A 12,062-nucleotide genomic window follows, 5' to 3' on the forward strand; every position below is an offset into this window, starting at 1 on the left:
GTTGTGGATCAAGTCTCCGAGGAGGCTGACCTTAAGGAACTGAGGGAAACTGAGCCGCAAGAGCTTGAACCTGGTCAGGTTGAGTTTCTGGGCTCAGGGGGACCCTCCAGGGAAGACCTGGGGAAGGCACAGTTAGACTGCCCCTCACTTGAACCCCTCAGACAGCAGGCCGCTGCTGAGGCTGCAGGGAACGCCACAGGTACCCACAAAGTGTACTGGGACGATGGACTCCTGTACTCTGAGGCAAGAGACCCCAAACCTGGTGCGACCAGGAGGCTGGTCATCCCCTTGTCTCTGAGAGGTTTCCTTCTCACCTTGGCCCACGAGATTCCCCTTGCAGGTCACTTAGGCCAGAATAAGACTTGGGACCGAATTGTTCCACACTTTCACTGGCCCCACATGTCCGAAGATACGAAGGAGTTTTGCCGCTCCTGTGTCACTTGCCAAGCCAGTGGTAAGTCAGGTGGCACGACGAAGGCCCCCCTCATACCACTACCAGTGGTGGGGGTACCCTTTGAGCGAGTGGGGATCGACATTGTCGGACCAATGGAACCCCAGACAGCATCAGGGCACAAGTTTATACTGGTGGTGGTGGACCACGCCACCAGGTATCCTGAAGCTATTCCCCTTAGGACCACTACAGCCCCTGTGGTGGCACGGGCCCTACTTGGAGTGTTCTCCAGAGTGGGCTTCCCTAAGGAGGTCGTCTCAGACAGAGGTGCAAACTTCATGTCGGGATATCTGACTGCTATGTGGAAGGAATGTGGTGTCAATTACAAATTCACCACACCCTATCACCCGCAATGCAATGGGCTTGTTGAGAGATTCAACAGGACCCTAAAAGGGATGATTCACGGACTACCTGAAAAGCTTCGGCGGAGATGGGATGTCCTGATACCCTGCCTCTTGTTCGCCTACAGAGAGGTCCCGCAGAAGGGGGTTGGCTACAGCCCTTTTGAGCTTCTGTTCGGACATCCTGTAAGGGGACCCCTTTGTTTGGTAAAGGAAGGATGGGAGAGACCTCTCAGAAAGCCGGCATCAAACATTGTGGACTATGTGCTCGATCTCCGCTCGCGGATGGCGGAGTACATGGAAAAGGCGTCTAAAATTGAGGCGAGCCAAGAATTACAGAAAGCTTGGCACGACCAAAAGGCTGTCCTGACTGTGTACCAGCCTGGACAGAAGGTGTGGGTGCTGGAGCCAGTGGCCCCAGCAGCACTCAAAGACAAATGGTCTGGGCCCCACACGATCATTGAGCAAAAGGGAGAGGTCACCTACCTGGTAGACCTGGGAACTCCCCGGCGCCCCCACAGGGTGCTCCATGTAAACAGGCTCAAGGCATATGTCGACAGGGAGGGCATGGGCTTGCTCATGGCCACAGATGAGGGACAGGAGGAGGAGAGTGACCCTCTCCCGGACCTGCTCTCTCAGAACCCTGACGATGGATCAGTAGATGGTGTTGTCTTTTGTGGCAGCCTCTCTGGACATCAACAAAAGGATTGTAAACAGGTTCTTCAATCCTTTCGACATATGTTCTCTCTGACACCCAGTCAGACCAATTGGTGTACCCATGAGGTCGACACTGGGGACAGTCTACCCGTAAAGAGTAAAATCTATCGGCAACCTGATCACGTCAGAGACTGCATCAAGACCGAGGTGCAGAAAATGTTGGAGCTGGGAGTCATTGAACCCTCGGACAGCCCCTGGGCTAGTCCCGTAGTGCTCGTGCCGAAACCTCACACCCAGGGCGGTAAGAAAGAGATGAGGTTTTGCGTGGACTACAGAGGTCTCAATGCAGTCACTAAGACTGACGCCCACCCGATACCAAGAGCAGACGAACTTATCGACCGGTTGGCCTCGGCCAACTACTTAAGTACGTTTGACCTGACAGCTGGGTATTGGCAAATCAGGTTAGCTGAGGAGGCCAAGCCCAAAACAGCATTTTCTACCCCGGGTGGGCATTATCAGTTCGTGGTAATGCCCTTTGGTTTGAAAAATGCACCTGCCACCTTCCAAAGGCTGGTGAATCGAGTTCTCACTGGGTTGGACGACTTCTGTGCGGCGTATCTGGACGATATCGCTGTCTTTAGCTCCACCTGGGAGGATCACCTGGTCCACCTGAGGAAAGTGTTAGAGGCCCTGCAGAAGGCAGGCCTCACTATCAAGGCCACCAAGTGCCAGATAGGGCAGACACAGGTTGTATACCTAGGCCACCTTGTAGGAGGGGGCCAGGTTCAACCGTTGGAGAGCAAAATACAGGCCATACAGGACTGGGCTCCTCCAACCACCCAGACTCAGGTTCGAGCTTTCTTGGGCCTGACTGGTTATTACCGGAAATTTGTCAGAAATTATGGATCCATTGTGACCCCGCTAAACGACCTGACAAGTAAAAAGATGCCAAAAAAAGTTCAGTGGACAGCAAGCTGTCAGAAGGCATTCGATGACCTAAAGCAGGCCATGTGCACGGCACCTATCCTAAAGAGTCCAGACTACTCCCGACCATTCATTGTCCAAACAGACGCTTCGGAGCTGGGTGTGGGAGCTGTTCTATCGCAACTGAATTTTGATGGTCATGACCAGCCCATAGCTTTTATTAGCAGGAGGCTGACCCCCAGAGAGAAGAATTGGTCAGCTATTGAGAGGGAGGCCTTTGCTGTGGTTTGGGCCCTGAAGAAGTTGAGGCCATACTTGTTTGGCACTCACTTCAAGATTCAGACCGACCATAAGCCCCTCTTGTGGCTAAATCAAATGAAGGGTGAAAACCCCAAACTACTTAGGTGGTCCATTTCCCTACAGGGGATGGACTTCACAGTGGAGCATAGACCTGGCACTGATCATGGCAATGCAGATGGGCTCTCCAGGTATTTCCACTTAGAGCAAGAAGACTCACCTGGTCAAGGTTAGCTTATTGTCCCAAAGTTTGGGGGGGGGTCATGTAGGAGAGTAGGGTCTGCAATCCTATGATCACCCAGATTTTTTGCTTTTGCTTCATTGGTTTACGACTTTCTCCGGCTGTGGGCCTGCCAATCAGACCCACAGCCTAGCTGTTCTCTCTCGAAATTAACACACATGTACATTAGGTGCATCCACTAATTGGAACTGGGCCGCCTTGTCAGTCCCTGTCTCAGCATACCACAGGTATCCAGGGCATCGGTGTACCCAGGGCCTACCAGGGGCTGCAGCATGTATTATGCCACCCCTGGAATGGCCGCCCAAATCTGACACAACTGGCTGCACGACAGCTGGGGCCACGTGGTGTAATCACCCGTTGCTGTAGGTGTAGTATTCCTACACCTAACCCTAAAATGGACACATGGATTCCTATCAGTCACTCCTATGGCAGGCCTTATCAATCCTGAAGGCAGAGTGCGGGGAGTCATGTGGGATGGGGCTCTGGCGCGAGCCGAGCCCGTCGACGGCTTGCGGAACCAAGTCCTAATAGCCGTTCCATGGTGACGCGGGCCAGCTATTTGCTAACTTTGGCATCGCATCACCTACACATGTCGAGTAAGGTGTCATACGAATTGGAATACGAACCCCTCGCTAGTTCTGGCGACGGGGTTAGCATTCCCCCCTTCTAGAGGGGCACGACATGGAAGTAACCCTGAACCCCGGTTAAAGTTGACTCAAGCCTCAGCATCACAAAATGGATGCTGCCACCAGACACAAGTCTGACCTCCTGCTGCTGGGGGACCTTCCAGCGAAGGGAGTTTGGACAAAGGGTTTCCTGTCGAGGGCGGTGTTAGCACCATCCCAGACAGGGTTTGTGTATTCCAGGTAGGCAGGGCTGAAAGGAAGGTGATTGCCAGTGGCACCCCGGTGCTCACTGTGCATAGCCCGGCTCAAACCAGTTTCGGGGGCACACCAGCCCCTGAGCTGGCGCGAAGCCGGACAAAGGATAGGGGTGTAACTACCCCCCTCCTGGCTCCACCCATAGGTAGAACCTAGTCACGGGCCAACCCCTTTTTCTTAGAATAAAGGTAGGAGCGAGTCCCCTTCCCAAATTGGATAATCAGATAATCGGATACCTCCGAATCACGAACCACTTTCCCCGAAAGGAACTCTTGACTATTTCTGAAGACTCTCCCTTGTGGCTAAGGAGTAGCCACCCTGCACCAGCAGGCACCAACTAAGCGCTTGCGGTTTGCTGTAAGTCTCTCCTACGGATCAAGACTGCCCAGCTCGACGAGACCCGAGTACCCTGCCATCTCTGACCTTTTACCTGCCTCATCAGCCCAGCTGAGAGTCGTAGGTGTGACGAGACCTGCGGGACCGGCTATCTTCAGAACCTGCACGACGCTTATCTAGCACGCCCACCGAGGGACCCTCGAGTGAGTGCACCTAGGGTTGGAGAAGCCCTAAACCCTGAGCAGCTCCAGCTTCGAAGTCTGTCTCCCCAGCATTCACGAGATCTGCGTGGGGGGCCCCTCCGCTCCTTGCTGTTCACCGCGTTGTCCGACCACTTGCCGACCGGCTTGTGGCCCTCTTCACGACGCTCCAAGATTATTTTGCATCCCCGGTCTGGTTGCTCCAGACTGGCTCTTGCTCCCCTTCAACAGAGGAGTACCCCGGACCCTCCTGGTCCACTCCCGACGCCATCTTGACTCCCCCGCTTGGGTTGCCACTGCCAAGATCCGCTGCCCCTTCCTGGGCCCAGCATCATCGACAGCAGACACCTTCGTGGGACAGCTCGCCCTCCATCCTGGTCGCCGCCGCGCCTCCTGGTCCGAGGAACAGCCGAGTCCGACGTCACCCACTCACCTGGTCGAGGTGACTTCAGCCGGTACCCTCCTGGTACCCACACGATCGCTGGCTAGCGGTTGAGAACTGAGTCCCCTCTGCTTTCAGGTTTTCCTTCACCACCGATCCAGGCTTGGATCGCCCTGAACATCGTCACTGGTCGCCTGCCAGCAACTTCTTCTTTCAGGCTCCTGAGACTACACGAGGACTCCCGACATCTTGCCGAACTTCACGCAGCCGCAGCCTCCGGGCTAGGTAAATCGAGCATCTCGGTGCTCCATCGCAGGTTCGCTCTACAAGTGTCCAGTTCCTTTTTCGTTTAGTCCCACTGATCGGAACACTCCGGAATCAGTACCTCCAGACTCTAACCATTCGCATTTCACTGTTAGTGTAGATGGTTTCTCGTGCCCCTCGGGCATTTGTGTAAATTGTGCAACTGAAGTATTTTCCTAAGAGTTTTGTAGTGTGCTTAGCTCCCTGACTCATAAAGAGCCAGGGTAGTCTTGTTATAAATAAATATCCTTTTATTTTCATAACAACTTGTGTGGTGTCCTTTCACTTGGTGTTCAAGGGGTATATGTGATGGTAAACAGCCGGCTTAACACGCCCTCTAGAGTTTAGCCTAAGACTGCTCGTATCCACGCTACTAGGATAGCTGGTCTAAGAGGTTGACTTACAACCAATCATCAATAAGGGTCGTTTGGAATGATACACAGTGATCACTAGAATAGTGAACACTACGTATCAGGCCAACTTCTCACAGACACCAATGCCTTTTTAGGCTTAGCTCTCGTGGTGATGGAGCAGGCAGAGTGATGGTGGATCGGATAGATGTTACATTTCACCAATCAGTCCTGGTTGTCGTGGCATCTCCACACAGGCAGCATTGCTTGTCTCTACGAAATGGTGGAATAGTTGCAAGACATCCCTCTCTATAGGATGCCCCTCTCATAGGTGTTCCCCTCTCACAGGATGTCCCAGAGGCCCACTTCACCAGGTTTCCACTGGACTGGGTGCACTTCGCCGCTGGGTGTGTGGAGGAAGCGCTATGAGTCCCACCTTCAAGTCCTCAGCTCCACCTGAAGGGTATTGTTTACTCCTGCCACTTAGCACGAGATCTTCATCATGCTGGGACCTGCGGAAGAGCGGCTGTAGACTCATCTCTCGTGGCGGGACCCGTTCTCACTGTCGTCCCTGAGCCCTTTGCCCCTGGGTCCCCACGGTCTGATATGGAGTGGTTGGATCCTCTAACTTAGGACGTCCGAGCAGTCTCACCGTCCAGTCTCCCATGCGACCCCAAAGGTGGATGTCAAGAATGGTCCAGCCTGCTTGCGTCTGCAATCACCAGGTATTCTGAAGTCTCATGGATAGGTAGTTCCTCCAAGTGCCGCCGATGTTCTCCAGGTGCTGTGCTCCATACCAGATGTTCTTGCATACGTCACCTTTACCTTCTGGTGTGCGAGTTGACAGATCACACACTCTTCTCTTCTTTCTTTCTCTTGATATTACTTCACGGTGGCGTCATACCACACAAATTCCTCCGTCTTATTCTTTCACTTCGCGATGCGGTGTAGTCTCCTCTTCTTGCTCGTCTTCACTGACCAGGCCTCTCCATATGACGTGCACTTCACACGGGTCACCCTGCTCCTGTCCTACCCATAGGACAATGCATTCTCTTCTCTCTGTGACCAGACCTGTCGTTGCGACCTTCTTCCTTTTATTACTTCTGACTTCAGGTCAATCCTGTCAGTCCTCTCTTCGGTCCTCTTCAGGGATCTCTCCTCGGTCCCCTTGATGGAACTCTTCTCAGGTCGCCGCTTTTTCGACCTCTTGCAGATCGCTGCTTCTCCAACCTCTTGCAGGTCGCCCCTTCTTCAACCTCTGCTCAGGTCGCTGCTTCTCTGACCTCTTCTCCGGGTCTCCAACCTCTTCTAAGGTCACCTCTTCTCCGACCTATGGCAGGTCGTCTTCTCAGACCTCTTCTTCGGTTACTGCTCTCCTTTCTTCACCCGGTCTTTTCTCTTGCAGTGCTATCCTTACTTCACTGGATGCACCTTCCTCCGCCTTGGCTGGTTTGAGCTTCTCCCTCCTGGTGACACAGAGCGTTCTCTGCTTTCACTCTGCACATGGAAGTTCAAGGTCACAGTGTCCCGGTTCATGCTATCCCAGGACTATCCTTGCTGCTGCAGTGACCACCTATGGCCACTAGTTGTCACTGTGTTCTCCTCACCAGCCCTAGCTACATTTCTTCTCGGGGTTCCCTTCTTGTGTCACCTGATGCCCCAGGCGTCTCCTGTTTCACTTGCTGAGTGGGACTTGCTTACTTCTTTCGAGCAATCGCATGACAAAGTCTTGCGGCTGTCTGTCCCTTCCATGAAGTCTTATGCGCTCTCCTCCCCATCACTTTTGGGCTGCAGCAGCTATCCCTGTGCTACATTAATATCGTCCTGGCACACCGTGGCCTTCCTGCCCGGTAGGTCATGTGCTTTTAGTGCAGTGTCTGATGTGTACCGTTTCTGTCACACTTTTTTGTATTTAGCGGGTGTAGTACCGTTGATTGGCCACAAGATGGCCTTGGCAGCTTCTCCACACTGCAGGCCTGGGGCACTCGCACTTTCGGGCCGAGAACCAGGCCCATCTCCACCACGTTGTTCAGCGTGGAGTCCCAGCATCTCCACACCTCTCTTCCTCGCCAGCCATGTCCTCGTTATCGGCCGTCCACTGGGCCCATGTAGGGGGCTCTCGGACTCCCAGCAGTCTCTCGCTCACCACACTCCTGGGCGTGCACCTTCCCTGGTGGCTGCCAACCGGGACACATACCAGCAGCCGGACGTCGAAGGAGGACTGCCCCTTCACCGTGGTGAGTGGTTTTTTTCCTTCATTGGGGCTGAGAAGTCTAACCAAGTGCATCTACAGTGTTGTTGGTGAGGGAAACTTCTACCACCTCCCGACACATCCTCAATGTATTTCTCAGCGGCGCTGGCCGCACACAGTCACTTCCTGTACTCTGTCCCGTGCAGAAGGCCTTCTCGCTTCACGGGCTGCACAGGGGCTAGCGTTGCTGACAGGCATCCATTGCGTCTTCTGGGCGCTGAAAGAGGTGTAGGTGTCCGACCAACCCCACCTCCTCTAGCCAGCAGCCCATTCACTGTGCTGGGGGTGGGCCTCACCTTATGCTGGCACCAGACTAGCCTTGCTCCTTCATCACAGACATCCTCCTAATTGCAGGCCGCGCACCAGGCCTTTCCACCGTTGCTAGATACACGCTCCCTGCAGTCCTGGTCAGAGCCCCGTTGTCCCCAGCCGCAACATGGGGCGGAACGAACTCCTGCAATACTGCGGCACTTCCTGCTCTCACGTACCACGCGTGTATTTTCATGTCGGCCGCTGGCCGCATAGTGTCTCCTCTTTACTCCACCCCACCGCAGCGGCCTCTCTCAGTTCACACGCTGCGCGGGAGTGGGAGGGAGCCACTACCAGAGCCCACGGAGCTTAGGGCAGTGTTCTCCTTCTTCGCGGGCGTGGGAGGGAGCGGGTCTCCCCTCGACAGGCTTTCTTTGCTGTCCTGTCTCCCCACTCAGGGCTCACCTTCTGCCCACTAACTGGTCGGGCTTCAGTCTGCCTCGTGGCACTGTCTGTGGCGGCCTCGCTCGCATTTCCCTTCTGCCATCACGGGGGCTCACATCATGCCGGATGCCACAGCCACCTGCTCTTCCGATGCGGGGTGGGCTCCCACTCCTTCACCTTCACATCGGGGCTCTTCACACGCCCGCGGCTGCTCAAATGCTTCCTTCGCCTGCTGCAGGGGGTGCACTCGACACGGGCAGCACTCTCCCCCTCAACCACCTCCAACAAGGCTGCTGCACACGCGGGCAGGTCCCGCTCGTCGCCAATGTGAGTGTGCAGGGCCCTAGGCCCTCATGCAGTTGTAGTGATGACACAGACACAGTTACTTATTTAATGGAACTGGCCCAGGGCACGTGCGCCCGGCCCCTTTTATTGGCAGGTTCACATGTCCAGTGACGCCTGTGGTGGATGGGTGTGGGGTGGGGTGTAAACCAGCCCTCTGGGAGTGGCTGGTACATCAGAACAACTAGAACAGTGACCGGTCGGTCACTACAGCAGGGTTAACAGCAGATCTTTATTGTTTCTTTTAAGCAAGTGATCCTCCAGTGATGGAGGCGTCGTGGTTCGCTCACTAAGCTGGGCGGGGCAGCTCAACTTCAACGGCCTTGTAAATGGGAGATCATACGTGTCCTAGCCACTGTGCAGTGCATAAATGAATACAATTGTTAGACCTGGCACCTTGGCGTGAGTCTCCCTTCCACTTTTTGTCGCTGTGCCTCATGTGTTTTTATGGTGTTGGCCGCTCAGAGCACTGTGCCACTGCCAACCAGTGCCACAGTGCAAGTGCTCCCTATGTAAAATGTATATGTTGGTTGGATTCCATGATTGGCTTATTTGGTTTACTGTCAGACCCCCGTAAAGTGCACCAGGAGTGCCCAGGGAATGTAAATGCAAATGCCACTGGTGGGCTTGCAGCACTGGTTGTGCCACCCACAGAAGCAGCCTGGTAAAATGTGTCTAGGTCTGCCATTGCAGAACCTGCGTGCAGTCTGGTACTGACATGCTGACTGGGCAAGTGCACACACTTGCCAGTCCCTAAACCTTCCCTTAACTTCATGTTAGTCACCCCTGTGGTAGGCTCAAGGGCAGGGTGCATTGTAAGCATAAGGTAGGACAAGCCCTGATGTGTGTGACATGTCCTAATAATGAATTACAGCCATTTTCGTTTTTCGCTATTGCAAGGCTACCTGTTCTCATAGGCCAGAATGGGCTGTTAAGATTGTTACATCCTATGATCCTAACAGACCCAGGGAACATGGTATAAAATCGAGTTTAGTATGCCTGAACTCAGAATAATAAGGTACATCTTTTAGTATGGTTTATTTTAATATTCTGCGTTTGCAAATGCCACTTTTAGAAAGTTGGCATTTGCTTGCCTACACCATTTCAGCCCGCCTCTGCATGATGTGTATCTGCTGTCTGGCTTGTGTGAGTGACAGGGCTGGGGAAACCCAGATGGGCAGGGCTAGGTAGCCTGGTGGTGAATAGAAAGATTGACACATAGATGGGTGGGAGGAGTAAACCTGGACTCTAAATAGGGCTGTGCTCTGCCACCACAATGCTGGCTCCGCCCCTGTGGAGCGTCTGATGGCTCTGCCCTGCACCCTGAAAGAAGAAGCCTGCATCGCAGCAACAAAGTGCTCCAGAACTGGACTGAACTAGGCCTGGGAGAACAAAGGATTTGTGGTATAAATGTAGGAGCCCTGCTCCTAAGAAACTAGATCCTGTCCTGCCAAGAAGAAACCTCTGTCCGACAAGGAGGAACCGGGAAAGCTGCATGGAGGAGTACTGTCCCTGACCTGGGAGACAGGCCTGCAGTGGTTGCCTTGCTGCTGAAGAAGAGGAAGAAAAGACCAAAGAAACTTTTATTTGACTTGTGCTAAAGATCTCCAAGGGCTTGTGAGCGAGCTTGCCCCCTGAACGAAATCCCAGGACCAGTGGACTTCACCGCCGTGAGAGAGCGCTGGAAAACGGACCGTTTTCCCTGTAATCTTGAAGAGAACTGCTGTGTGCGCTTCTCGATCGAAGCGTACCCCCCTGAAGCTTGCACCCGCTGTCTGGCCCGAACAAAGTGACTGAGGCCCCTCTACGAGCCGTAGCTCGCACCGCAAAGGAAGGTATGGTCCAGCCTGAGCAACGCGACTATCTGGCCCCTACGAGCCGTAGCTCGCACCATAACGGAAGGACTGTGACCCGTACTTGCTTTTATTCCCCTGCAAGCCCTACTGCCAGCGTACGCTCCTTCCCCCTGCTTTTGGGAAGGCTGCGGCACGTGTGGTGGTCGCGTACGTCACCCCTGTGCGGAGTGTACGAGTGTTCGTACCCAGCAGCTCGAACTCAAGATTACCAATCGCACGGTCCGGCGCGAACGCCGCAACAGGCTGGAGAGTGCCGTACGTACGAACCGTCCCCTGAGCCTGCACACCCAAGGTCTAAAATGTACTGTAGTACACAACGCCAGGAAGACACCGCATCGTACATCGCGCTGGATGCCCGCGCAGCCTTCGTGTCGACTTCAACAAAGATAAAGGTACTGTGCAAGATTGCACCGTAGGGTGTACGTTCCCTCTTGGAGTGCCTACAGTGCGTGTGAGACCCGTTCCCCAGCAGAGTCTACCGCCTACTGAGTGTACAGCCAGGAACGAAGCGCACAGACTTTGTAGAACTATGCTAAGCCAAGAACTCTTTCACTAAATAGTATTGTGGGCCCGTGTAACCGTTATTGGGTCTTGTGATAAGCCTGATTCTATGAAAGAAGTATATTTTTGATAAACCCAGTGTGGAGTCCATTTGTGGGGGTGTCATTGGATTACTGTATGTGGTCACAAGTGCTTAACCATTACGCCTAAGATAACGCCTTGTCTGCTCGCGCCAAGCTACCTAGAGGGTGAGTAGGGATTATTGTTAGTGTAACCCCTTACCCTGACTAGAGGAAAGGTTCCCTGCCTGACACAAGTGTCTACCTGTGTCAACCAGAGAACCCAGATTCTAACAACAATCTAGTGAAAATGAGTCAATTAAGATCGAGGAGACTACTGTTATGAGAACAGAGCCCGGAGCTGGGCAGCACAGCACGCTCGCTGCTTTAAATGCGTTTCGGCCCCCCCTCATGGAGTGTGCCTTGGGGTGGTTCCCGGTGCGCTATAATAGCGTGACTAATGCATTTTTGTGTGGTTTTCGGACACAAGCACTAAATTGAGTTAGTCTAACTCCTGGTGCATGGTACTTGGCAAGGCTCTCTGCATTTCTCAGTGAGTGTGGCCTTTGAAACTTTTAAGGGTGTGTACATTTATACTTTAATAAATATTGCACAGATCCCTAATGCAAAGTGCTCTAGGACAACTTCAAAAATGATTCAAAATATCTCAGATTACTGAAGTTGCCATTGTTATTGTAGATCAATATTTGGTCTGTTCTTATCTGGCGCTTATTAAGGCATGTTTTGCTATACGTTTGCAGTAAAGCTCTTTCAATTACATTTGAAATTGAGTGTTTGACCCCGTTCCGGACCAAAGATTTGGCTAAAGTTAGAGAGCTCTGTACATATTTTTACAGGGTGCTATGCAAATGTTGTTGAAGGCATCATACTGCTATGAAAAAGCGTAGACGCTGAAAAAGCTGCTGAGGTCTCTGTGCTTTGCAGCTTCAAAAACACTTAGGCAAGGCTGCAATTATTTTACTCTGTGCTTTTCTTG

The 12,062-nt window shown here is 53.2% G+C and overlaps 1 long non-coding RNA gene across 1 annotated transcript in view; it reads left to right on the forward strand.

The window, feature by feature from the left end:
* Nucleotides 1-7,446: 7,446 nt before the first annotated feature.
* Nucleotides 7,447-12,062, forward strand: part of LOC146783142 (uncharacterized) — a 96,732-nt gene continuing 92,116 nt past the window's right edge. Inside the window, exon 1 of the long non-coding RNA XR_014970710.1 lies at nt 7,447-7,600. This is a non-coding gene — a long non-coding RNA (uncharacterized LOC146783142). The remainder of the gene's footprint in view (nt 7,601-12,062) is intronic.

This window comes from Triturus cristatus, chromosome 11 (assembly GCF_964204655.1).
Source record: "Triturus cristatus chromosome 11, aTriCri1.1, whole genome shotgun sequence".
NCBI classification, from domain to species: Eukaryota; Metazoa; Chordata; class Amphibia; order Caudata; family Salamandridae; genus Triturus; species Triturus cristatus.